Below are 27,073 nucleotides of genomic sequence, written 5' to 3'. Positions count from 1 at the left end.
CCAATGCTGAAAGACAATTTCATAAAATAAGAGCGCCTTTCATTACGTGCGGTTTAATTATTCACACGTGTCTGTCAGAGGTTGGAAGAAAAGAAGATGGAGGCAGCTGGGACAAGGGACAAAATCCTAGATGTTAGGTCTTGAGATTCCCCTGGAATACACAAATTTTACTTCCGTCAGAGTCTGGGACACAGGCTGCATCTACAGAATGCCAAAATCCCCTGAAGAAAAGTTTGCAATTCCACTAATTATCTAGATGTGGGGTTTTTTTTTTTTTTTCCGTAAAAATGCTGAACATCTGGATATCTGTGCCCATACAGGTGATTGGTGGAGTTTGACCCTTTTCATCTGGTGGTTTGGCATGAGGAAAACACAGCCCCGGTGGGAGGGATTTTGTATGTATGTGATGATCTGCCAAGTTGGATAATCTACTTCTCATTCACTTGCCCCTTGGAGCTAAAGATGGAGATAAGATTTGTCTCTCTCCTCTTAAGCAAGACCCACCCCAGACTCATTGCTTCCGAAAGTTGGCACCACTCTAAGGAGGCATCCGGCACGGCTGGAACATTTTGGCTGTTAGTGAGTTTGCTTGGTAATAGCTAAATCAAGAAAGACACTGGGAAATAATAAAGAAAAATATTTGGCATTTGAGGAGAGTTGGAGTAGGAGGGGAAACACTGCCAAATTTGATTATTTACTGTTGAGAATCCAAGCAAGGGTCCATTAATTCTTCCTTGAAGAACACACAAGCTATTGGTTATAGTTTATAGAGTAATTCCATTTTATGTGGGTCTTAGCAAACCAAATGATAGAAACTGGGCTATTGTTAACTCACTATTGGCATTTCTTGCCTCTTGTTGAAATCTCTGGTTTTGTAATAGCCTTTTGCAGATTTTAATCCTTGTCTTAATCTATTTGGGACACGAGTTTTGAGAATCTCCAGTTTGGCTCTCATGGGCATGCCACCATGTTCGTTCATACTGTTCAGAACTGGAAACACCACTGTTTGTTGTTCGGCAATGCCCATATTCATCTGTTTTACGCAGAGTATCCAACAAAGTTTAATAAGCCAGTGAAGAAGAAGGATGAATAATTAGTTTAAGCAGGTAAATGCTAATTAGGGAACTCCTGAAAAGCATCCATTATATACTAGCTCAAAACACATTTTACAGCCCTGGTTAGTGGTGTAATCCAAATTCTGTCAAGGCAACTGCATTTTCTGTAATTGAGATGTGTATGTTTGCTTTGCATAACAGATGGCTCTGTATGCTTAGACTGATAGCTAGGAAAATAATAATTGCATTATTCTGGCCAAAAGAATATTAGCTCTTGGGTTTTGGCCATTTCAGTCAGTCCTCCTGCCAGCACAGCATATGCACATATATGGATTGGATTTTCAAGGAAATTGATGCATCTGGAATAGTGTGGCCATCTGAAATATCATCTGTTCAAGAAAAATTTGGCTTTAACCCTGTGCTGGTTTCTCCTTAAAAGCAGTGTATTTCACTGCTTTTCTACTGTAACATTAAGTCAATCTTTTCCTAAAATCTGAGACCATAATTGAGGTTTCTGCAGAATAAAGCAGCTGTGTAGACATGGGACAGTAACTGGCACCTTCTGTGCAGTCATTCCCTGCTATTTTATGTGATGGCTTTTAAAGTGTGTATCAATAGTCAGCATCCTGACTTGCCCGGAAGCAGACACTGGCCCCAGTGTATTTATACCCTCCATGGTAGATGTGTTCAGTGTCGTCAGCAATGTGGAACATGCAGGTAGAAACTACGAGGTACAGAGGTCTTCATTTGGAAGTGATGAAGGGTAAATCACTAAGAAATGATGTTTGCATACGCTGATGTAGGTGTTTAGCATTCAAAACTAAAGTTTAAGAGTACTTCGGGTTAACGTGAAAATAATCCAGTAAGAGTGTGGTATGTTTTTAAATGCCTAAAGAATGAGAAGGAAAAAAATCGATGCCAAAACTCTGGGAAAGGATTTCCAACCCAGTAAATGTTACATTCTAAGTCCTAATGGGATACTCCACACTTAACTCTTTTCAAGTTTCTTCAGTGTCCTCTCGCAGTTGTCGGGGCTTGGGGTCCCCATGGGTGACATGCTATGTAAAATGTGCTCAAAGTTATTCAATTAAGTACATACTTAATCTTTTACACACACACACACACACACACACACACCCTTAATTGAATGCAAACCAAACACTGTGTCCTACAACTTTGGCTCAGAAGTTATTCCATCAAATCCTAGACAGAGATAAGGAGTCTATGAAATTATGGTTCCTCAGTTCCTTTTTTAAATAATTTCATTAAATAAAGACAAAGCATAACTGTATCATCAAAGATTTACCCAGTGAAATTGTTGAGGAATAATCCGAGCCTGTCAGTTCGTTAGAACGTAGTTATATCTGCATTTGTAACTCTCAAAATATTCCTTCCTCAGTTTTACTTCCCTTCAACATGTAAATAAATATGGTGGCTTTAAAGTGGCTTATGTTCAGGAAAGAATTAGGATGATATTTTGACTCGTGAGAAAACTAAGTAGAGAAACTTTTACTGAGCTCTGTTGTATGGTGTGAATATAGAGACAGCCAGAGTAGATTTCTCCTCTACTCTCTGTTGAGTTTAACAGCTCTTGGTGTCCGGTGCATATGTGTGGCGGTTATTCTCTCTGAAGTATTTTCATATTGTCAAGATGATGGGAATGAAGGGATTTGTGATGATGTTCAAACCTCCTTGGGCAGCCCTTTTGACTTTGCCAGAGATATATATTTAACTCAACATCCAAGATGTGGTTTCAGGTTATAGAAATACACAGTGTTGACTTGCTTCCCTAGTTAAAGATGATTCCCAGTTACTCACTGTGAAACCTTATCTTAAAGAAAGAGCCCCAAATATCAAGGCTGAGTTTGGTTTGTGTGGGGATTAAATGCCTTCTAATACGTGATGACAGCATTCAGAGCTGCTAAAAACTAACTCTACTCTGTAGCCATCATGGAATAAGCATAAGTGAAAATGAATAAAGAAAACAGTGTATTCCCTAGTACTAAAAATACAGTAATGATACATAGACAGATTTTAAGAAATCTCTTCCAGGGTGTAAGTGGCATAATCACCAAAGGATCCAAAAGACACTTTATATGATAAATAAAAAAATGTCTAGTTTGATACAGGACATAGAGAAACAGTCATTCATTGGCTTATACCCTCCTGTTTCCACAAAAGAATTAGTTTACATAAATGTATATAATAAAAAATAATGGCAAAATATAGCTAGGGTATAAGGAAAAAGGCAAAAGTAAATCATTTGTTACCACATAGTAGGAGAACACAATAGGCTCTAAGAACGGATATAAATAGTCTGATAAAGCTTCACATTTAGCTGTGAGCTCCCTGGTAACCAAAGCAAAAAGGGAAATACAGCTATTCATCAAAAAATAAGGAAGCATTGCTTCTTAAGGAAAGCAAAGTTTTTCTGGGACTGAAGTATGAAAATCTCAAATACAATTTCTGTAGGGGCTAATATGTGGATTATGACATAATTGATTTGCTTCCATTGAAGTTCACATTCAGAGCAAGACTGTGTTGACCATATAACAAATATGAACGCACATATTGCAAATCTCATAAGCAGACAGGTGACTCTCCCCCCTCCCTCCAGACGTTGGTGTGCCAAAGATCATTCTGAGAGTGATTTTCTGACATCCAGGCCTTATAATAGCATTGACTAGTTTGATGGTTTATGTGCTTTTATAAATCAGCTTTCCCTCATCCATACACAAATCCTGCATTTTCTCTTAAATACTGATGAGAAGTTTAACAATATGGTTGTTGGAGTCAGAGGACATGGGTCTCAGTTAACCAGAGGATAAAAAAGGACTCGTATTTTTTTTAAAACATTTTTCCTTGAAAGTGGGGTGAGAGACGATGATTCCGATGCACACCTGTGCCAGCAAAATGTTTTCAATTTAACATAGAGTCTTATTTAAAATAAAACGGGATCTAGGGGCACCTGGGTGGCTCAGTCATTAAGCATCTGCCTTCGGCTCGGGTCGTGGTCCCAGGATCCTGGGATCGAGCCCCACGTTGGGCTCCCTGCCTAGCGGGGAGCCTGCTTCTACCTCTCCCACTCCTCCTGTTTGTGTTCTTTCTCGCGCTCTCTCTGTCAAATAAATAAGTAAAATCTTTAAAAAAATAAAACAAAATGGGATCTAGAGCAAACTGGGAAATTAACAGATTTTTACACTGTGATATCATTAGAAAACACCCTGCAGCCAGCTAACCACTCTCAGGAGATGCTTCCCTAATCTCCCCCCACCTGCCCCCAGTACTAGCTTGCCTGAGTCACTTCTCACCCAGTCCCCATCCTGGTGGAAGATACGTCCTTGTTGTCATAAGCCAGCCAGAAGGTAGCGGCAGACAAGCTTACAAATTGGCTTGTCTCAAGGTAGCTTGCTGAAAGGGGCAGGGTGGTCGCAGATAGAAGGGCTAATAAGAGGTGAAGGTGAAAAGGGGTAAATGATTGTTTTAAATTTAGTCTTTTTTTTTTAAAGCCATGCAGATATATTTACCACCAACTCCTTTCCCCCTCCTGTTGTTGTTCATCTCCATATTTTAGATTTCTCTGCATTTGTTATATAGAATGGCAAATAAAATTACAGCTACAGCACACAAGTACAAGGTCAAATAAATGACAGAGCTCAGTCTATTTGTGAAGCTATTCTGAAAGGGAACCATGGTGCCAAGTGTGGTTTATTTGAATAATAAAGAAGAATTAGATTCCCCTGATAACTTGGCCCGGGGCCAATAAATCACTGGAGGTTAAAGATGCTTTGCAACTGCCATGTCTTTCTTTTGCTTTTCCAAAGTGCACCCTCAACTCTTCCGTTCCACATTTTTCAATGCAAATCAAGTTGAGGTTAGTATGTGGTTAAAATTCTTGCTTCCATGCTTGTAAAAGATATATATATAGATATATCTATCTATCTATCTCTCTCTCTATCTATCTATATATATATATAGCTTTAGTAGGGTGAAAAAAGGAAAACATTAGCTTTCCTTACAAGTTATTGCTCTTGTTTGGCATCATCACATCCTAGATAGCTGGAATATAAAGACAAAAAAGGTATTATTTCAACACAGCACAAGACTTATAATAATATGGCCACGTGTTATTTAGCGTTTTTTTTTTTCAGTTGGTGTTCTAATTTTAGGCAATACTAAGATAACTGGGGTTCCTTGAATAAAGGAATACATGTAGCCCTCCGAATATTGCTCTGTGACCCCCCCACCCACTAAAGGCTTCAAGTGGACATACCTCAACTTAAATAAAGAAAAAGAAAAATGTGTAATTTTCCGCAGCTTGTGTGTTTTTTTTTTCTCTCTCCCAGCAAGTCTGCATTTTTCTCCTGTACTAATCATAAAAAGTTCATCACTTCTTGGTGTAACAAAGAAAAATGCCCTTTTGAATGTGGAAGCTCTGAGGGTTTAGAGACTATTGAGAAAATATAAGTATCAAAATAATTCAGAAACAGTACAAGGCCCAGTGGCACATTATCAATTTACAACATTTAAATTGATAAATGCTTGGTGGTGAAGGCCTACAAGGGCACTTTGAAAAGCAAATAGCGACCTGGTGAAGAAATTGATTTTTCCCCCCCGAAAATGACTGCATGATGCATCATTTGACTGCATGCTGTCCGAGTGCTTGACAGAGATAATCTCAGCAATCCCACGGGTGACCTTATCGTTCTCACCAGGGCAACTGTGTCTACGTTCTGACTTTGTGCATGTCAAGGTTCCTACCGGCAGGATCGTTAGGGGAAAAAGTTCCTCTGTTCGATCCAGATATTGAACTGCTCATTCTTCCCCCTTTTCCTTCTACCCCACCCTCCCAAATAGGCCAACACGCCTCTTTATTTCATCCATAATTATGAATGAGCCAGGCAGAACACAGCAGCTCTGCGCTCCGTGTCTTTGTTGAAGCCTTCTTCTTACCTTTTAGGTCACAGAGTTCCCGGTGAGAACTTACATTAGCAGGGACCTTTTTATCAGAAAGAGGAGGAAAATTCCCTAATGTTCCCCTGTGGTGCTTTCCCATCTTTAGCAAAAATGGAAAAAGCTAGCTGGTTTCTTTTTCCTTGCACTTGCAAGGTTTTGGGGTTTTGTTTTTGTTTATGTTTTTGTTGTTTTGTGGGTTTTTGGGGGTTTTTTGTTGTTGTTGTTTTTATTCCCTCCCCTCTGGTCTTGACACAGAAAGCTTCTGAAACTGTTTGAATCCACACCCTTTAGTTTTTCATAATGTTGTTTCCTCACCCTCCAGGGATCCGAGGTGTTTCTCTTGTTACTTTAAAATTATGTAATCCTGACCTAAGCAGATCACGCGTCCCCCTGCACCCTTGGGCTTTGCATCCCAGTGGCAGCATCTGCTGTAGGGATTCGATGTAATCCGTGAGGTTTCCCCAAGACCACTGGTGTTGACAAAATATTTTTTCTGCCGGAGAGGACTAATTGACCATTTTTTATGCCTAAAATTTTTCTGTTGATATATATGGAGGTGTGCGTGTGTGTGTGTGCGCGCGTGCACGTGCGCGCATGCCTGTCTACGTATCCGTGCTCTTCCTGCTACACGGCTTGTCGTTGGTAATTAGAGTTCTTGATTAGCCACTTCTCGAAAGCAGCAAATACCCTGCCTGGTTTGGCACCCTCCAGCTACGGTCCCCACTGGCTTTGACATCCTCGGTTCACCATTTTCAACCCCTTTTACCTCCTTCTTTCATCCACAACATTAATTCTGAGTGAACAAGACGTGCTTCCTTGCTTTTGACAAGATTTGCTGCAGTCTCATGCGACAAAAACCCAACACTCATTCCAGATTCAGAAAGTAGGATTTATAACAGCATTTTAATTTAATGTTGGATGTCGAACATATAAAGAGATCACAGTAGTACTAGAGCTGAAAATTGATGCCTTTTTTATTAGTGTCCTCTCAGAAGTGGGTGAGACGCTGTTTGTGCAGTCGTGCACAGAGTGGCACAGGCAGATGAATGAGGATATGCTATCTGCAAGGAATCATATTTCAAGCCACTGTCGGCCTCTATTGATGTGCTCAGAGTTGAAAGGTTATGCTAGTAAATGCCATCCGAATTTCCAGCATTAGAAATCGGTAGAATAGTCTGCTGGCTGTCACTTTCTGCTCAGCCTAAACGCACTGCATGGGGATGTTTGAGTTATTTTAACTCGAAATTAATTTCTTACTACTGGAGCATTTCTTTCTCTCTTCCGTGCATTCATCAGTCCCCTAAGGGGACCGATTTTTTTTAACAGGCCTTCCGAGTAAACCAAAATCTCTGGAAGAAAATGAAGGAAAGCTGCATCCACATACATGAGAATTACATTCTTCTTATTTATTCCTTTGAACGTATTTTACCAGGCACTGAGACTAAAACACAGAAGGTCCTGTCTGCAAAGGGGCTTGTCTAGTTAGACTGTATCATAGCATCACAAGACAATAAACCACGGGCTCACCATCTTCACATGTATAATTTGAAGACCTTGTCCATGGCTTCTTAATTTCTGGAGGTAATAGGATCAAGAGGAAAAAAAAGAAAATGAAGGGTCTTCATTTTATGGGCTTGGGAAATGTAGAGGCAGAAAACAGTACTTTTTGAGGAGCGGGCTTGTTTTATGTGTGTGGATGAAATGGTATTTTCACTCTTGCTTTTAAAGTAGAGTGCTGAGCAAAAGTAAGATGGAGAAGAAAATTTAGTCATCATTCTAAGTCTGTAATTTATTCATTTTTAAATAATGAAATGGTGTTTTTCTGAATTAACCCATGTATTATTCATGCAGGCGTTGGCAATGTAATAGCCCCAGTTTTCTGGAAAGCAATGTACATTTCTTTGCCTGACAAGCAGTATTTTCTATATGGTATTAATTTAATGGCTTATTTTATTATGCAAAGTTGGAAAGTAAAGATAATTTCTGTCTATAATGTGGTGCTTACATAGGCAATGTATGCCAAATAATACCTCTACACCTAAACCAGCTATCCTTCCTCACTTAGCCCGGACCCTGTGAGAGTGATGAGCGAAGGCACACTGCTCATATGAAGAATAAGAAATAACTCGACCTCTTGGGGAGGAGGTCACAGAATCGTTAAATTCATGTGAAATCCAAATTTCATTTCTACACACACACATTCAATCTATATTCGGTTTTAGCTCTTACAGAAGAAGACATGGTTTTCATGACAGGGGTAACATGGCAACAATTTCAGTGATAATTTCAGTTGGAATATAATAAGGAAATTGACTTTAGGTTTTTGCATAAGTTCTAGAACTAGGCTGATAGCCTGAAAATCGATGCCAGTTTTAGACAACAAATGCCCGGTGACTTTTATCCTTCTTATTCCCTCGGTCCCCTTTGGATGACAGTCCAAAGATGCAATCGCTTTTTCCTAAATAGTCATTTTTAAAGAGACTGATAGCAATTGTTCCAATGATTTAGAACATCTTTTTAATGTACATGCCTGTATACGCATAGGAATGTATAAATTGCTTTCTTTCTCATTTGGCTTTTTATGCCTACTGCACTTTTGTGTACTGATATAAATAATTTCCGAAATGATTCACTAAAACAACAAACCAGGTCTCCTCCCCTTTCAGCCTCCTACCGCTGTAAAGTTACCAACCAAAACTTCCTCTGTGATGCTGTTAATCTGTAATATGCTGGCCGATGAAATCTATTACTTTCATTAACTAGGCAAACTTTTCGAGAACAGGAGGAACTTTTCCCTGGGAAAGAAAAAAGCGGTTTGGGATTGGATTTTTTCAGGGCAAGTTCAGGCCCTTGGCAGAGGGGACAAAAAATACCTGGGCGCCAGGTGTGACATTTCGTAGATCTCAGAATTCTGTCAGTAATGCAGTGCTTAAATTCAGGGAACTAACCATACATTCCATTTAGTTTTTCTTCTACATTTTGGAGAAGCAAGCTGTGTATCAAGCAGCCCCCTCCCTTTTGGCCTCTCTGCCCAAAAAGAGCCTTGCTTTAGAACCACAGGCAGTCCCTTTTAGTAATGCTTTGCCAGGGAAACAATAGAAGATTGCCTCGATTAGGAAAGAGCTAAGGCTTTAAGGAGCGTAAACACATACGTGAACCTCTGATTTTTATTATCGCTCTGTAGTCTGGCTGGACTTCTGGGTGTTTGTTCCTACTGTACTTTATTAGATGCTTAGATCTGGTTCATCAAAGTCCCTAATTGTTAAACTTGATACTTGGGGGAGCTTAAAAAACACTTGCGCAGAATGTACTTGTCTGTACATAGGAGAAACGCCGAGAAATGTTTCCAGAAAACAGGAATGGTAGCATTAGCCAGTTCTGGTTCTTTCCCATGAACTGTACAGGCTTGCTTGCTTTTAAGAAATGTTGAGGCTAGCAAAATTGCTAAATGACAAAAATTATTTGTATTGCAAGGTGCTCCTGTAAGCGGTGAGTTTCTTTCTTGCTTTTAAGTATCTAGGCAAAGAATCATTATCTACTTGATGGAATCAAAACGGGGGGGGGGGGTGGCAGTAAAGGAAAGAGAGAGGCACAAAAATTGAAGTGTTCAGAGGCATTCCACTTTAAGATCCATCAAAAATGACTCTGTGGAAGATGAGATGCCGTTGGCAGACCACTTTTTAAGAGCAAGCAGGGCTCACCATTCATAGCAAGTATGGGTATCAACCTCAGTCACCCAGTGTAATAGGAGTGTTATTTGCAACCCCCCGGTCCGGACGATCAGACCACGCACTCTAGTTGGCCAGGATCACTTAGAGCCTCTGTTCACCAGAGGTTTAGCATGCTTGTGATGTCCTGTCTGCCTGTCTGTAGGAATGACAAAAGTCTGCACATCCCTCAGGACAGAAGATGCAAATTAGAGGAAAATAAGAGGTGAGACTGGGAACCAGTTCCCTGAAATTAAAAAAAAAAAGAAAGAAAGAAAGAAAAGAAAAAATGTAATTTTTCCAGTTCATTAATTAAAATTGACATTGCAGGGTTTGCAAAGACCAGGAAATGACTGTGCCATTTCACTACATTTCAAAACCTTTTCACTTGAGCAGACAAGTAAATCATGCAATTACTGGGACTCATTCAGCTCTTTAGTAAAAACACAGGCCTGCAACCTTGGGTGTAACATACATTGAAATTAGAAGAGTTGAACTGAAGATATTTCTAAAATGTCACAACTGCTCCGTGACACTGGATGATATGTTTATCCATTCATTATCACCGAGAACACCTGGGGCGGTGCTCGGGAAATCAGATAGTGCCTTTTAAAATAATTATAAAAGAAGCATAGATTAGCAAACTGAGGGGAAAAGAGACAATCCTGAATCACGATGTTACTAATTCTGATCTGTTTGGGGGCATCAGCTTCCAAGTCACAACAGTGTAATAACTGACTGCAACTGTCAGCAGCACTGAGGAGAGGGAGTGCCAAGTATGACTATTTCTAAAAAGCAAATGTTTTCCCGGAGACGAAATCCCAAGCGTTCGTTTTCTGTTTATAAAATGAAAACACCATGGCCGAAATAGCCATTCGGTCGTTGGAGAAGACAGAGAAGGCGTTCTGGCCTGAGATCCAGGACACCAGGTTCTGGTCTTGCCTCGGCTGTTAATCAGGCCAGTGACCTTCCAGAAGCCCGGATCTTAATTTTTCTTAAGTGTGAAATGAAGGGGCGATTTCTCAGGCTCCTTCTTCTTTAAAACATGTGCTCTCTGCAGTTCATTCAACACTGGACATTTTCTCCTCAGCTCTAGGGTAGGGGCGGAGGAGGGGAGCCTGGAAGAAGTAGGCTATTTTATTTTTAACCTTCAAAGGAATTTAGTTGAGCAGATGCTACCCTGAACTAGTCAGAGAGGAAAGAAATAATATGGCTTTTAAAGGGCACATCTAGCATATCTACTGGGGTAAAATAATTCTGGCAATGCTTCAAAGGATATAACTTTTGATGGTAAAGTAGGTAGGTTATGGAATGAAATCACATATGGCAGGCTGTCAAAGTCTCCTACACTTTCAGTACATTTATGTAAGTGCAAATGGAGGCTGCGTAGATGGAGCAATTTCCTGCTAAGACGGCTCTCAGATTATCTGATATTATTTGACTAAATTATCTCTGTTGAAGCTGAGGACAACTTTTTATGATCAAATATTTTGAAATTAGTTTTCCTCGTTGGCAGATTATCTGAAATATGAATTGCTCTCGTTTGAGCACTTGAAATTGAAAGGCTTTGGTAATAGCAATTATAGAAAAACAAGGGTGCTGAAGTGCTGTATATCATGCTGAAGGGGATATGTTTATAGGTCAGTGATGTCAATAACTGTAGTTCTCCCGGATACCTTGCCGTTACCCTTTTATTCTGGGCCAATTCAAAGGACAGACTGACTTTCTTTTTAACAAGGGTGTTTCATTTTTGAGGATGAATACTGCTTTTATTGACTCTAGGCATTTAAACATAGTCAATTCATATTTATTACGTTTCCCAAACCTTTCCTAGGGGGTGTCTGAGGATCTAAAAAGTATGAACGCACTGAAAATGTGTAGAAGTCTAAATAATTCTGAGCCATTATTAATCTGTACGATTGACTTGTGTGCTCCTGTTGCCTTCTCTGTGAAGAAGCTTTTGTATCACTCTGTGGGCCTTCTCTGCTCATATTTATAGCTTCACAATGAACAATGATTATAAGTAACAATTATAAAGCCCTCACCAGGCGCCAGGCATTGTTTTAAGCACTTTCCTATGATTAAAGTTTATAATCCTAACCATAACCACTATCCCTATTTTGTAGATAAGAAAACAGAGGCTCGGAGAGGTAAAACAGCATGCCCAAGGTCATATATCTAGGAAGTGGCAGAACTTGCATTTAAACCCATCCCACTTTACTCCAAAGCACTCACTGTTAACTGTTATTGACAGCTGCCTATGGAAAGTTTTAGGTAATTAACAAGTAGAAAGATTCCAGGTTTATGGGTTAAGAGAGACTGAGACATGGAGCAATTAAGCATACTGCTCAGAACCATAAAATAGTTATTCTCACAATGCCACTGTATATAAATGAACTTCAGAAGACATCAGTCAAGTTACGTAGATCTGTCAAAAAATTCTGATGTCCAACAGTATTAGAAATATTCCAGGATTCAGTAGCAGGGCCCGTAATCAATAATAAGGGTCTAAACTCAGGAGACCCGTGCCATTTGCCACACATTTAATGTGTATTCATTCATGCCAGCATTCAGCTAATGCCAAGTGACCTGCAAGTGTCCAAAACTGTGCTAAAAACTGATGTTATCTGGCATAGTTCCTGCCTTCAAGGACCCTGTGTCCCCAAGATGCCATAGGCACGGCAACCAACTTGCAGTGACCTGTAGATAGTCGATGGCAAATATTTTAATGAATAATGAATGTCAGAGGTTACAATAAAGAGATGCACTACAGACCACGGGAACAGAGAATGAGGTTGACTAACTGCCTGGAGAAGTTTGAAAATGATTTGCCCCCCAAAAGTGATTTTTAGGTCAGGCCTTGATGGGCATTTTCCACATGGAAAAGCGGAAGGTGGTATTCCAGGCAAAGGGAGACATATTTGCAAAGTCATTTCTTGTGGCAAGAGATGAGTCTGGAAGGTGAGGACAGGGCCAGATTGGAAAGGGTGTTCTAGGACACCGAGGAAATTGGACTTTTTCCTTTAAACCCTGGGGAGCCATAAAATGTTTTAAAGGGAAAAGTGAAATAGTAGGTCTGTGCTTCAGGAAAAAAAGAAATTATTCAGGCAAAAAAAAAAAAAAAGAAGAAGAAGATAGATGGCATCTTCCAATTAAAAGACCGATAAATGCCAAGGAAGAGATAAAAAACAAATCACAATAGAGCATAGCAATGGAAATAAAGAGAAGGGGATAGATTTCAGAGGCCTTTTTCGGATAAGATCAATGCCTTGGTGATTGATCAGATGTTGGGGAAAGCAGGGAGGAAGTGCATTTCTAAAGCTTCGTTCCAATTTAGACATGTGGCATTTGAGAAACTTGTAGGACATCTGTTGGGTAAATAGGGTTTAGAGCTGGAGAGAATGGGTTTAAAGTTACAGGTCGAGAAGTGTTTAGCATATACATTCTACCCGTACCCAAAAGAGGTAGATGAGATTATGAAGGCTCTTGAATTTGCAGTTCAAGAAGGAGGGAGTAGGGACCATTGGGAAAGCAATTCTGAGAAGATCCCAGTTTACAGACAGGCAGAGGAAGAGAAGGTAGTCTATAAAATGATGTACAAATGATTAGGAAGTGACCTGCAGAGGCTCTTCCCTGGAGAAGAACCTGGAGGTTGTCATTAGGAAGGTCAAAGAAAAAGACATTTTTCAGAAAGGATGTGATTGCATGTCTGAAAGTTAGGATACTCGGAGGACTGGGAAAAGCGATTGCATCCCTCGGTTAGGAGATTGCTAGAGATGTGAATGTCATCGCCAACACCATGAAAACTGAAAGCAGAATGCAGTAGGTTGTTGAATGAGAGGTACAAATGCATTTAGTTGTGTTAGCCTCTCTTCCAAGCAGTAGGGGAAGGGGAAGGTACAAAGTACCTTGAGGAGACACAGAGTTGATAGATCTCGTTTTTAAGCTTAGGTGACTTTAACATTAGGTTGAGAAGTTGGACATGTAGAAAAGATACATTAAAGATTCAAAAGAGGGATAATCTTTGGACTCTGATCTCAAAAGGATAAGCTTAGTAGTGTGAAGGCCATGAACCTGAGAAATAAAGAGGACTATTTCTTGCTTTTCTGCTGGAGAAAAGTTCCGGAATGGAGTTTAGAGGTAGAGGTGGGGAAGGAGAGAGATCAGTTTCAGAGGAATTCATGGTGTTGCTCACTGGGTAAAGATGAAGCCAGAAAAAGACTATGTAGTTGCTTTTGCTGGGACTGATCAGCTTTGGTCCATCCACACAGAGGTGCAACCAACAGAGATAGGAAATACCAGTGATGCCAACTGTAAAGAAAGATCAAAGCAGGAAAGGCCAGTCATAGGCCAAGGCCAGGGTAACTAACTCCCTTTTCTGTCAAACCTGATGGTGGTATCACCCATGAGCCCCAAATCCTAGGACATTCTGGAGGGAGAATGGATTCAATTGTGGGCCAGTACCTTGTGCAATGAACTAGCACCATTTAATGTAGCTTGTTAGGCACCAGTGTGGTTTGCCAGCTCTGAGGATTCCACTGGTGATTGATGATGAGCTCCACCAAGAATATAAGAAGCCAAGATTCAGGGGTTGTATTCATTACTCCTCCTACTAACATCTGATAATTTGTATAGAAAGGAAAAAAAATGGAAAAGGATTTTCTGTTATATTTTTAACTTTGAAATCTCATCTTTGCTTCCTTTTCTGTTTCCCTTAAATCACATATGAGAAGCCCATATGACGGGTGATTTTGTAAGTCTCTCTTTGACTTTGTAGGTTTTCCAATGGTCTTTAACATTCTCTCTGAATACTGAGGCTCCCACATTCCTGTTCTGCTCATCTGTTTCTCCATCCGACCCGTACATGATTGGTAAAAATAATATCTCGTGGAGGTACGAGGTCTGAGAACATTACTGTCCTTCTCTGAGCTCTTGGTGAGGGAAGTAATTTGTTTGTTTTGTTGTTGGAAGTTTATTTCATCATGGAAAAAAAAAAGCCTCTGGGCTTTTAAAATCCATTTCTAATTGTTGTTTTTAATTGTCACTGGTTATAAAATAGAAAGCTGTTTAATAATTGTAACTAGACTTCTTACATCTACCATAGTGATGATTTGGTTCATGTCAGAGTAGGTGATACAGAAAATATAAATTGAAAATCTGGAGAACGTGTCTCAATCCTGCTTTGTTTCTTGAGAAAGAGAATAGAATTAAAGGAAATAAGGAGAGGGAGTGGAGATTAAAAAGGAATAAATATGTTATTGTTAGTCCCCCCCCCCGCCCCCGCACCCCTTATAGCCCACCTTAACCCTTGGTTTGCCGAGTACCAATCTGTGGCAAACTGTCATTTTGCAGATCTTTAAATGGAATGTGTAAAGTAAGCCATGATACATGCCTGCTTGCAAAAGTGGGCCTATTAAATGAAACAAATGCCGTCCCTGTCTGTTTCCAGCTGAGGTTATAATGTGTGGGGTGGTCGTGAGAGCCAGATTCCCCTTGCCTTCCGTGTCATAAACCACACAGTTTATAGTACCATATGAATTTGTAGAGCTGATTGTTTTATTATATTTGAGTGTAAATTTTTCATCCCTTTCAGTTCTACCACCATTCTCAGAGAATACAGGTTTTGTGCTGATACGATGTTTCCCAGCTCTAGGCATGGCCTAGCCCTACTACTGACTGTAATTTACTTTTTGGTGTCTGTCGCCTTGAGCTTGCCTTCTGACTAGCTTGTTGAATGATGTGCTAATCCATTATATTTTTCAGACAAGTGTATCGACCAGTATAAACAGACTGGAGGGCACAAACCTAAATGAAAGCTATACTTCCCTGAGTCATTTAAAAAGCTCCTGTGTGGTGGCAGTGCGAAATAACTTGGCTCTGTACATTAAGTAAACGGGAGGGAGAGCTCAATAAATAAAACAAAAAATTGAAATATCCCTGCCTGCAGGAGCTTAGTCCAAGTCTCAAATGTTCACCTTTATTCACCTCTCTTTTTTTTTAACACAATGATCAGAAAGGGCCACTTGAAAATGCCCTCTACTTGTAATACAAATCTAGAGTGAAACATGGCATTCAACATCTCCTGCCACTAGTGAGCCTTCTTACCCCACCCCCGAGTGTCTTTCACTTGAAGTCACTTGCATCACCACGCCATGTTTATTCAAATAAACAGCAGAGAGCAGGCCCTCAGAGGAATTTCGCAGAAAAATAAAGCCTTAGCTCAGCCCCTTCTGAGTCTCTCCCATTATAAGATGTGTGGGGATGGATGGCCAACTGGGTTGGGAATATAAGTTTCAAATTAATCTTCCTTAAACAAACAAAAAAAAGTGTCAGCTGAGCCTAAGCCCTCAGTTTACAAGACCAAAGCCATGAGGTTAAGATTTGCTGGTTGCCGTATGAGTCAAGATCCAGTAGCTGGTGAAAACTTTTGGTTGGTACACTCACATTTAGCCTGGCCTCAAGTAACATTTTGGAAAAGGTGTTCTTCAACTGAAAATACAGCACAGCCGAAGGAAAGCAATTCCCTGATGATAAACAAGGGCTCCGTTTTTTTCTGACACCTTTGATGCCTGTTTACTTTTACAAAGAGTTGTACTGGGAATTACTCATAGCTCTTCAGGTTACCAGTATAAAAATATCAACCCATTCTTCCCAAATCTCTTGCTCTGCTTCCTGAGGTTTGTGAGGCATACTGTGTATCTTTCACATTTGGCTTATTCTTAGTGGCCAGATGCAGACCGTGATAGGGCCTTTGGTCCGTGGAAAGAGGGGAAGGTCTCAGAACACATTCCCCAACCTCTCATTGGATAGTCCTGGTCATCGTGTAAGGCTAAGCATGAGGCTTTGATGCCCATTTGACAAAAGCAGAAACGAGTAGTACCAGTAATGGATGGCCCAGGTCACAGAGCTTCTAGTACCCAGCCAGCACTGAGAGGGGAGGGGCGGCCAAACTGTCCCCTATCCTGACGTCACAGATGCTACCATGCCACCAACAACCCAGCCCCCAAAGAGCTTCACTCTTTTGGGGGATAGAGGAAATTAAAACATTGTTGAACAGGAATGTCTGTGGAAATCCTAAGCCATAGCCCTTATGACAGCTTAAAATTCCGAGCCTGCACATGCACGGACCTGTATAAGGAGAATCAGTGAATAAATCCTTCCCCCAATTCCAAAAGCAAATAAAAGGACCCTTTGTGGCCACACACAACCCTTCTTTGATCTCTGGTGCAGCATCTCTCAGCTTTGTGCCAATTTTAAACATACTACATGGAGTTTGAAATTCACTTCTGGTCAGCATGTTCTTTCTAGTTATTTCTAAAAGAAATTACCGCCCACAGCTCTCTTTGCTGGTTTGAGAGTTCTAAACTCATTCTTCCTTTGCCTCCTCCTCACGTCCTAAGTCGGATGGACTACTGCTAGCCATCCTCTGCTCACTCAGAGATTTGGCCAATGGGGCTGGTAATCTATGCTACATTTATCAAGGGCACTGAATAACTATTTATTGACTGACTGACTGGATGAATATCCTCCAACTTCCATGGAGTATTTTGCTCATATGAATAATCCTGCATTCAGGGGTTTTCTAATAAAACAATCAATTCTGAACTTTGTTTCAGTCTTCCACTTTAATGGACCAAGGGGAGGCATGACTAGGATCACTTGTAGTTTAGGAAGATGGGTTTGATGGGCCCAACCTACTCATCATCTAATCAAGCCAGAGAAAAAAACAGAGTTATCTTTCCTCACAGAACAACACATTCAAATAATGAAGGTAGTTCAAATATTATCAGCATCAACATAGCAGGAAGTGGGAATGAACTTACATTTATCGAGAAGACTGTGCACCAGCAGGATCATTAACAACAGCAACAAATTCTACCTGTTTGAGCAAGTGGTATATGCCAGAAACTACACTAAACCCTCCATAGATGATTTCTCAGTTAACAGTCACAACAACACTATGAGGTAGATTCTACCAATAATAACTTCATGAGGTAGATTTCATCATCCCCATTTTATCCAGAGAGACCACTACCAGCTTCTCTGACGAGAAGGTGAGGGTGTTGGGGCAGGCTTTATGGGGAGAAAGAATCCCAGGGCATGTCTTAAATGTAAGTCCTCTTATTCATACATCTCAGTAATTCAGACTTCATACCAGAATGAATAAACAAATACACGAAGAAATCTCTTTTGGATTCAAATAATAAACCTTTGCAATCAGAGAAACCTTGTATTTCATTGGATGATTTGGGCGGGGCAGTTGAATGATCTAGAGGATCTCACTATGTGACTTGACAGATTTCATATCTCAGTTCCTTGGTATTTTCACCTGTAAAACAAGAATAATTATTCAGGCTCTCTATATATTATAATGACAGATGATAAAGATTGATGAAATATAGATGCATAGAATGAAGGATTCAGAATAAACGTACTCCTGAGTTCATAGATACGCTCTTACTAATAATGGAATTGTCTTGCTCAGAAATAGCTTCCCTATTTGGGTGTACATTTAATTATGAGTCATCTTTTTCCCCCTCATTCAACCAATATATATTAGACATCCATTCAGTGACACTATGGAGAATAAAAAAGAGAAGTCAGCCTCAGTCTAGAAGTTTAAAAAAGAAATAATGTAATAAAATATATTCCTGGATTTTTTTTTTTTGAAAGCTGCCAAAGTTGGTAATAAGGCTCTTGTTGTGTCTCCATGAAGCCAAACATCGAGGAAAAATAGAAAATTTCAAGCAGTAATACAGAGGTTTCAAAACATCTGGACGTTTGCTATCCTGTAGATTTACCGTATGGATCTCCTACAAAGTTCTTCCATTTTAGTTCAGGCTTTCATAATTAATTTGAAGTTCTATTTTTGTGCTTTGTAGACCAACTATTTTACTAAAATCCTTCGTCAGTCATAAAATACTCAACTTTTTGTCCTTGATAGTCTTCAAGCTACAGTCACAGTGTTTATAAAGCCACATGCTATGTTTCATGATAGTTTTTTATACAAAATATATATCTTATATAAAGTGTTCTTGGGATGTCTGGGTGGCTCAGTTAGTTGAGCATCTGCCTTCGGCTCAGGTCATGATCCCAGGGTCCTGGGATCAAGCCCCACATCAGGCTCCCTGCTCAACAGGGAGCCTGCTTCTCCCTCTCCCACTGCCCCCTGCTTGTGCTCTCGCACTCTCTGTCAAATAAATAAAATCTTAAAAAATAATAATAGTAATATAAAGTGTTCTGGGATTTGGGCATGAGACAAACTAGGTAATGCTAAAGGGGCTTATACACAAGCCAGTTAGGGGGTGCAGGGGCAGACTTCCTGAATGGAGACCTTAGAACAGCCAATTCTTTCTTTGGGCAAAAGGAAGAAGCTGCTGAAGGTGTGATGTAAAAACTGGTACCTCCGATATGTCAGATAAAAAAACATTGTTTGCTCTGAACCTAATCCTATGCTTAATAATTTCCTTCTAAGATGACTCCAGGGCAGAAAGGGGAAAGGGAAATAATTATAGGGGAACTGAGAGAGGCCAGATGGCAGATGTGTTTGAAAGGCCTGATGATGACCTGTGGGCTTTCGATGGTGGAGAGCCTTCCACATCCCAGGCACCCCAGCCTGCAGGCCCTCAGCCACGGTAGTTACCCTCAGAGCCCGCGGGGCAGAGCCGAACCAGGTGTGGCTTCCTGCTGCCTCATCGCCTTGCAACTGAGAAGATCATCTTCATGATGATAAAAACAAAATGGCTCAGCTCACTCTAAGTTTTCTTACCAAAAAAAAAAAAAATCTCGTTTTTATTCATATCTGCTGAGAGCCCCAACTCTGGCCTAGAACTAACTATGCTTTGTCTAATTGTGTTGGTTTTATTTTCCCCCCAAAATGGCTCGTGTTGTTTTAATTACTTTCTGTCAATACTTGGAAGAGCTGATTTTGAGGTAGCTGTCCACTCCCTCCCCCTGCCAAACATGGAGATCCATTTATGCTTCTAAACCCAAGTATTCATCCACACATCAAAATATGTGAACCTTAGCAAGATAAAAGCTGTCCAAACCTGATTTTGTTTCTACACAGATGGCTATAAACATGACACTGGGATATTAGTCTTGGCTTTTCTTGACAGACCTGAAAATTGGCCAAGCAGAACTGTTTAAAATTGGTAGGAAAAACTTACCCTGAAGTTTACTGTTGATGAACACAAGAGAAAGCACGTAATTAATGGAAATGCATGTCAGAATAAAGAAAAATGTGTTATTCCCTTTACTTCTGAGTCCTCGCCAAAGGTGTTGAATAAAGCTGATATCTCAGAGGTAAAAAGGGGACTGCGCTCATTTTAGTGAAGTAAAAATTTGTGTTATAGTTTACATGTGCAGTAATTAATTTATACCCTGACAAGTCTTTTAATTAAAGGTATATTTTTTAATCATAAAAGTATCATACAAAAAAATTCTAATAGTATAGACTAACAAAAAGAAGAGATAATATCACATCCATTCAGAAGAATATAATGTAAACATTTTGACATGTATCTTCTCAGATACTTCTCTGTGGATTTATATTGACATATTTTTATATTTGTTACTGCTTTATGACTTTTTGATAATTTATGATATTATAGACTTTTTTCATTGTTCGTAACTACACTTACAAAGTATTGGCTGCATAGCATTTCCTTCTAAAAATGGGACATAATTTATTTCACCAGGCTCTTACTATTGAACTTTTAGGTCATTTCCAATTTTGTACCACTCACTACAAACTACATTTGTTAAATGACTTTGCAGGGAAATTTTTACATATACACCCATTATTGTATTCTCTGGAGACATTTCCAGAAATTCAGTCAAAAGGACAATATGTGTTATGGGATTTTCATACATTTGGCCCAACTGACCTCAAGAAAGGTGGTATGAATCGACTTTCTCCCAGTCCTGTATTAGATTGGCCATTTCTTCAAACCCTTGCCAGGGCTAAATTTTACCTTTTTAAAAACCATGTGATCAATGGAAGGAGAAATGGCATTCTCTCATTTTACAAGAAGTTTTCATAATGTCCTCTCTAACTTTGAAGAGATGATCCCTCAAATGGGCCGTAAGTCTTACTGAATGCACATGCCTGGGAGACCGATGTGGGGACCGCAGGCGCTGTTCTCACGTTGCTGCAGCATTTACACAGGACTCTGCCACGTTCCTGGAGTCTGCACCACATCATATTGTTACCCCGTGTTCAGCTTCCTGTGTCTCTGATGGCCTCTGTCTTGTGCTTCCAGTGTGGTTTTGCGGTCATCCTGGAAAGGACAGAGCAACAGGATGCACCCTCTATAGAGCTGCTTAACTCTTGCTCTCCAAAATCATCATGTTTCTTTTTATGTGTCTGTCTGTAGTTCTGTACGACACCTTTGAAGTGTTGGAGATTCTGCTCCGAAAGAAATGCAAAATTCACAGTGGATATTAAGATAATGTTTCACCCGACAGAAAAACAAAGCAAGCTTTATTTCAAAACAAATATACGGACATACAGTTCCTGTAACTAATGAGGAAATCTTTGTCTTAAATCAGAACTTCAAAACTAGTACTGTAGAAAAGCACATGGGGATTATAAAACATTTGAAATGATAAAGGAGGCCTTTAAATGAACTGGTTGATTTTAGTTAAAAAAAAAAAAAAATGCTTTTCCTTACCTCACAGCTTCCCTTGGTGCTAGATTTTTTAAATTTTTGCTACATTTTTTTAGTACTAAATGATACCATGTGTCCTGTCATTGTCAGCACTGTTGATAAAATGGATGAGAAGAATCCGGCACTGAACCTTAGATGGGCACTAAGCGCTTCAGAAAGCCCTATGAATTGATAGGCTAAAAGTAAACAATGGCTCTCTTCATCCAGGCTACTATTGGGCATTGGAGGGTTCTAGGTTTTAACACTGTATAATTGTAAGACGCCATTTTTCAGTTTTGTTTAAGGACAAATAAACCATGCCCTGTTCAGGGTTCCAGTCCTATCTGCATTGTATCTGGTTGGGGTGACAGAGTTGCAACCTGAGAATGGGGAGGCTAAGACATCCTCTACATGCCTCAAAATGGGAAAAGAAATACAGGTGACCATAAAACTGTCCTTTGCTATACGGTAGTCTTCCTGCTTGGTGGTATTTTAATAAAGATGTGAAATATCTTTCGGCAAACAATTTATAAAATAATCCTCCAAGAGTTGACCTATGAAGGAAAAAGATGAGCTAATGGCATATCAATTATTAATACCTCATCTAGTGAATGGTGAGGCATTGTGCAGACCTGCAGTTCCACAGTGGAGAAAAGAATTTTTTTTTTTCTCCTTCTCAATCTGTGTTAGGACTTACTGGGAAGGAAAACAATACCCAGTTTGAGGAGAAACTTACGATTTTAAGAAACTATACCTATGTAGTCAGAAAAGAAAGGGGCAGAAGCCTAAGTAATAGAGATTTAAGAAGAGTAGGAGATTGAAGTTGAAGAAATTACTTTATATTTACTCCAGACAGCTGTGCCATAGTTGAGGAGAGTTAGAAGAGTAGGGAAAGTTAACCTCATCGTAGTTCAAGGGTTTTTAACTTTGGGTCCACAGACCAATGTGGAGGCTATAGAGAGACTTTAGAGTCAATGAATTTGGATGGGGAAAAATCACAGCTTTAATTTTACCAATCTCTAACTGAAATTTCGCAGTTCTTTCTATTATGAATGTACACTACAAACCACAGTGATATTGGTAGTATTTGCATTTGTCACTATTTTCATACCATATTACTGTTCTTGTAGATATCTTGGAATGTCACTACTTCATGATTTTTATGATCACTAAACCCAACACTAGATGTCATTATTAAATGCATTAATAAAGAAGCACATCCATTACCCTATCATGTATTTGGAGGATTTTAAAATATTTTGACAACAGAATTTCAGTATAATTGGTTTCTTTTGTAATCCTAACATTTTATGCATTTAAAGAAATTATTATAAGAAAAAGTATATGTGGACTTCACCAGACTCTCCAAACTGTCCACAGCAGGAAGAAGTTTGTCAAACCTCTTCACAAATAGAAGTATATAAAAATGGATCAATAGTGATGAGAGAAAGCTAAGGAGAGACGTCTTTCATATTTTAAAATGTTCAAAATCTGCTTAAAACTCAGGTTGATCATTTAAAAGAACTCAGGGTACAGACGCTTTAATTCCACTATTTTAATATTTAATTCCCATTTCTAAGGGAAAAGACTGATAGGACCAAAGCTAAGTCATAAAGAAACTTCTAGCTAACCAGAAGGAAATCTTTTGATGGAATAACTTGTCCTTATTATACCCAGAGATTTTAGAGCATCATGAAACATTGAGGGGTAGTTCAAATGAAAAACTATTAGCAAATAATTTGACAGCACTTTGTGAGTGCCCCCTGTATGATCACAATAGTTTTAGAACCCAGCCTTGACCTTCAGGAGTTTGCAGTCTCTTTAGAAAAAGCAAACATTACCGAAGACATTTACAATTACCTATAAACATGCACAGATAAATAGGGTATTACCTGAGTAGGTAAAGACTTGGTTAGCCTTGGGTTGATATAACGTGGGAGCTAGAGTAGGTGAGTATGCAGATGTGAAATGGTGGAAGAAGGCAGTGTGAAGACATTTCAGACATAGGGAATAAAGAGCAGAAGCACTGAGCTAGAGAAAGAGAAAAGAAATTTCATGTTTCATATATAAGACATGAGCGTAGAAGAAGCAGGTAGATTGAGAAGGGGAAAAGGGTTGAACACTAGACCAAAAAAAAGGTGAGATTGGTGTTTTTAATTTAGGTAATACGCTGGAGGCAGGCTGTTAAAGCAACTGAATCACAGGATGAAAGGCAAGAAAGAAACTGTCATAGGGGAGACCAGAATAGAGCTTCTAGTCTAGAAATACACATAAAGTGGTGGAGGAGTCGGGGCGCCTGGGTGGCTCAGTTGGTTGGGCGACTGCCTTTGACTCAGGTCATGATCCTGGAGTCCCGGGATCAAGTCCCACATCAGGCTCCCTGCTCAGCAGGGGGTCTGCTTCTCCCTCTGCCCTCTTCCCTCTCATGCTCTCTCTCTCTCATTCTCTCTCTCTCAAATAAATAAATAAAATCTTAAAAAAAAAAAAGTGGTGGAGGAGTCTGTGCTAGAGTAAGGGGATCATTGTGAAACTCAAAAGAAATGGGTAAAACTGACAAATACAAAAGTAAGATAAAGGTTGGCAGTGTTGAGTGGCATATGGAGAGGGGAAGGTGAAGGAAGCAAAAGGAATATACAGTTGGAGGTTCGGAAATGTAGAAGGATGGTGCTACAGATGAGCAGCTCAGAACTTTGGTCTGCTATGCTGCCCCTACCATGGGCTTCTCCCTCTAGAAGGTGGTTATGTCACATTTGTGTGCTCCACTTTTCCATCTGCCAAGAGAGTCAGATATGCAAAACAAAGTCACATCGCAAGGAGTTTGAGACTTTGGGCTGAAATAACCTTATCATCTTTTATAAATTTGGTGATTTCTTAGGAAGCTGAAAACAAACACGTACCTTGTGAGTGAAGAACAAAAACAACCAAATCTGCTTTCGTAGGAATCTGAAGCTGTGTCATGCTAACCCATTATCAGAACTAATGTCATTGTTCCGGAGGGTTTACCTACTGATAATTTCTTTTACTTCTCCATTGAGAATCATGCTGGTGTTTAACACATTTTAGATACAGCGTGAAAGTCTTAAAATGTGGGCTCTGAAACTGGCAAAAATTTCATTGGGCTCCTACAAAACATTATGTTCAGTGACTTAAAAATCTGATTATCTCTTTGTAGTCCCTAGACTTCTATTTCTTATCATACTGTTTTGTTTTCATTTTCTGAGTGTATTTTCAGTTATAAATAAACAATGAAGGATCATATCTTGATATCCATGATTATCAGAAATATTAAATGGTGATCAATTTTACTGTTATCATTTAGAATCAGAGGGTGAGTGGTTATGAGACACTTTGCGGGTGACTTCAGGAGGATTGTGTAAGGGACAGTCATAAAATACCTTAGAACCTAGTCCTCAGGTGCTTTATTTTCTCTTCTTTAGGGAGGGAGAAATGAAGCATTTTGTTTTATTCTCTTATAAATATGCTTTATTTTAAGAATAGTCTTCCTCTTCAAAGCAATCAGATTAGTTTTACCAACTGTTGGCATGTGTAATAGTTCTTCACTTCCCACAAGGATTCCCTGGAGTCCCCCATCTACAGGGTGAATTCTGTACTGCTTTTAAAAAGATGAATTGATTATGCAGATTTATTTGCAAGATAAATTTTACAAACAGATACTTTTTAAATTAAGTAAATGTATATATAACAGGTAATCAAGAATAAAAATGGAATATAATAACTACAAAAGATACTGTAAAATAGATTAGATCATAGCAAAAGTGATGTTTTAAGGAATAGTAATATAATTATATATAATATAAATTTGCAGTTACTTCCTAGTCTTCTGTTTTATTTGGATATGACATTCATTAAATGTTTGATGTTATAGCATTCTCTAGAAAAGAGGCATGACAAAATTGTTCTTTCAAACTTAGAAACAAAGATTTATTCCCCTTTGTAAAAGTGAGGGTGGAAAGAGAAGAACTGTTGCTTTTAGATTAAGGAATCCTTCTCTTATAGGGAGAAAAAAGGACACAATGAAAGTATATTTCTAAAAAGTTACATATACATTCAATTTTAATAAAGTATGTTCCCTTTTAAGTGCATTGGGACTCTTGTCTTTAGTATAGAATAAATCCTTTTGGAAAGTTAATTATTTCCTCATGCCAACATATTTTCTGAAGTTGAAATAGATCATTGTCTTTAAGCAATACTTACCAGTAAATAAACAAGTTAGGTAACCAGTTTATATATGTGTGGATTCTATTTGGACTCACTTTATTAGGAAGATGAGACCATGCTTACTACACCATGTGATTTATAAACCCCTACTTAATAAACGGGTTATCAGAAAACTTGGGAGAAACACTACAGAAAGTACCAATGAGGCATTTGGGAGAATGTAGACTTTGGGGGAGCATTGAGATGCACTGAAAGACTAGGGGAGGTTGCTCAATTCAGAGTTCAGTGACAGTCCCAGGACTCAACCGTCCAAACAAGGAGCCTTAATTTGTAGCTGAGTGCTTCGTTTTCTTCTTGTTTACCCTCTTAAGTAGTTTCAACCTTCTTTTGTCTTATTTGCCCTGTCTGTGTTTCCCCCAGATATATTAATTCACATGGTTTCAATTTGAAAATCATTTTTATGCCCTTTGTTTTCCTCCTGTGTAACATTAGTCTGTTGTCAATTGATCAGGATTGCTATGCACCCCTATTTAGTTTTGTCCACAGATTTAATTCCTATATAGTATAGAGAACATTATGTCAATCATTGTGAAGGTTGAATTTACTTGATATTATGCTTTACCCAGGGCAAGGAAACTGGCAATTATGATCCACATAGAAATTCTATAAGATGGCAGGCTAGGGTCGTATTTAAGATTACAGATGCTGGAACCAGCTGTTTAGGTTCAAGGCCCACTGCTCAAATTTAATAACTGAATGAACTTGAGAGATTATATACCATGCATGCTTCAATTTCCTCATCTGTAAAATGGGAATTAGAGTGGAATCTATTTCCTAGAACTGCTAGGCTGGTTACCTGAGAGAGTCCATATAACACAGTTAGGACAGTGCCTGACACATCATCATCATCTTCATCATCGACATCACCATCATTGTCATCGTCATCCCATCAAAGCAACTTCCCAGTACACTGGGAACAAATCACTGAGCATATTCTTCAAATTCTGATTTTGTGGTAAACCTGTAGTATACTTTCTCTCCTAAGAACAACTTTGAAGTAGCTGATATTAAGACTTTTCTTTGGATTGACTTTTTAATCCCAAACAATTAAAGAGTCCCCCCCCAAAAAAACCTAAGTGATAAGTGATAAGCTCCCCCCAAAAAAACATAAGTCCCATAGCTTCAACAGCTAAAACTGCCCTGGTTGCTTTAAGGAATACTAAGTGCAGAACCTCAGATGAATCCAGTATGTAGAATGGGGCATCTTGGGCACAATTGTTTGATAAATTCACTTATCACACCACATGATTTCCCTGCTACCAGAGAAATTTTGTTACCCTGCTTCCAAATTATTTATCTTAGTCGAGTATGTTCCCTGAAATTAAGGTTTTCCTCCATCATGTAATCAGTGTTTTAAAAATAAAGCCAGATTTTTTTTTTTGATGGTTTGGGAAGTGTGAAAATATAAGGCATGTTTTTCTAATTATGAAACTGCTGTCAAACGGGTCTATAAAGCAGATGCACT

At 39.2% G+C, this 27,073-nt stretch overlaps 1 protein-coding gene across 1 annotated transcript in view; it reads left to right on the top strand.

Moving 5' to 3' along the window:
* LOC118002846 (neuronal PAS domain-containing protein 3-like) overlaps positions 1 to 27,073 on the top strand; it is an 835,118-nt gene that overhangs the window by 601,517 nt on the left and 206,528 nt on the right. The gene's annotated exons all lie outside the window — the stretch shown is intronic.

Source organism: Mirounga leonina, unplaced genomic scaffold (assembly GCF_011800145.1).
Source record: "Mirounga leonina isolate KUSES-001 unplaced genomic scaffold, KU_Mleo_1.0 Mir_83, whole genome shotgun sequence".
Lineage (NCBI taxonomy): Eukaryota > Metazoa > Chordata > Mammalia > Carnivora > Phocidae > Mirounga > Mirounga leonina.
The sequence above is the reverse complement of the archived record's forward strand: the minus strand, read 5'-3'. Positions and strand labels throughout refer to the sequence as shown.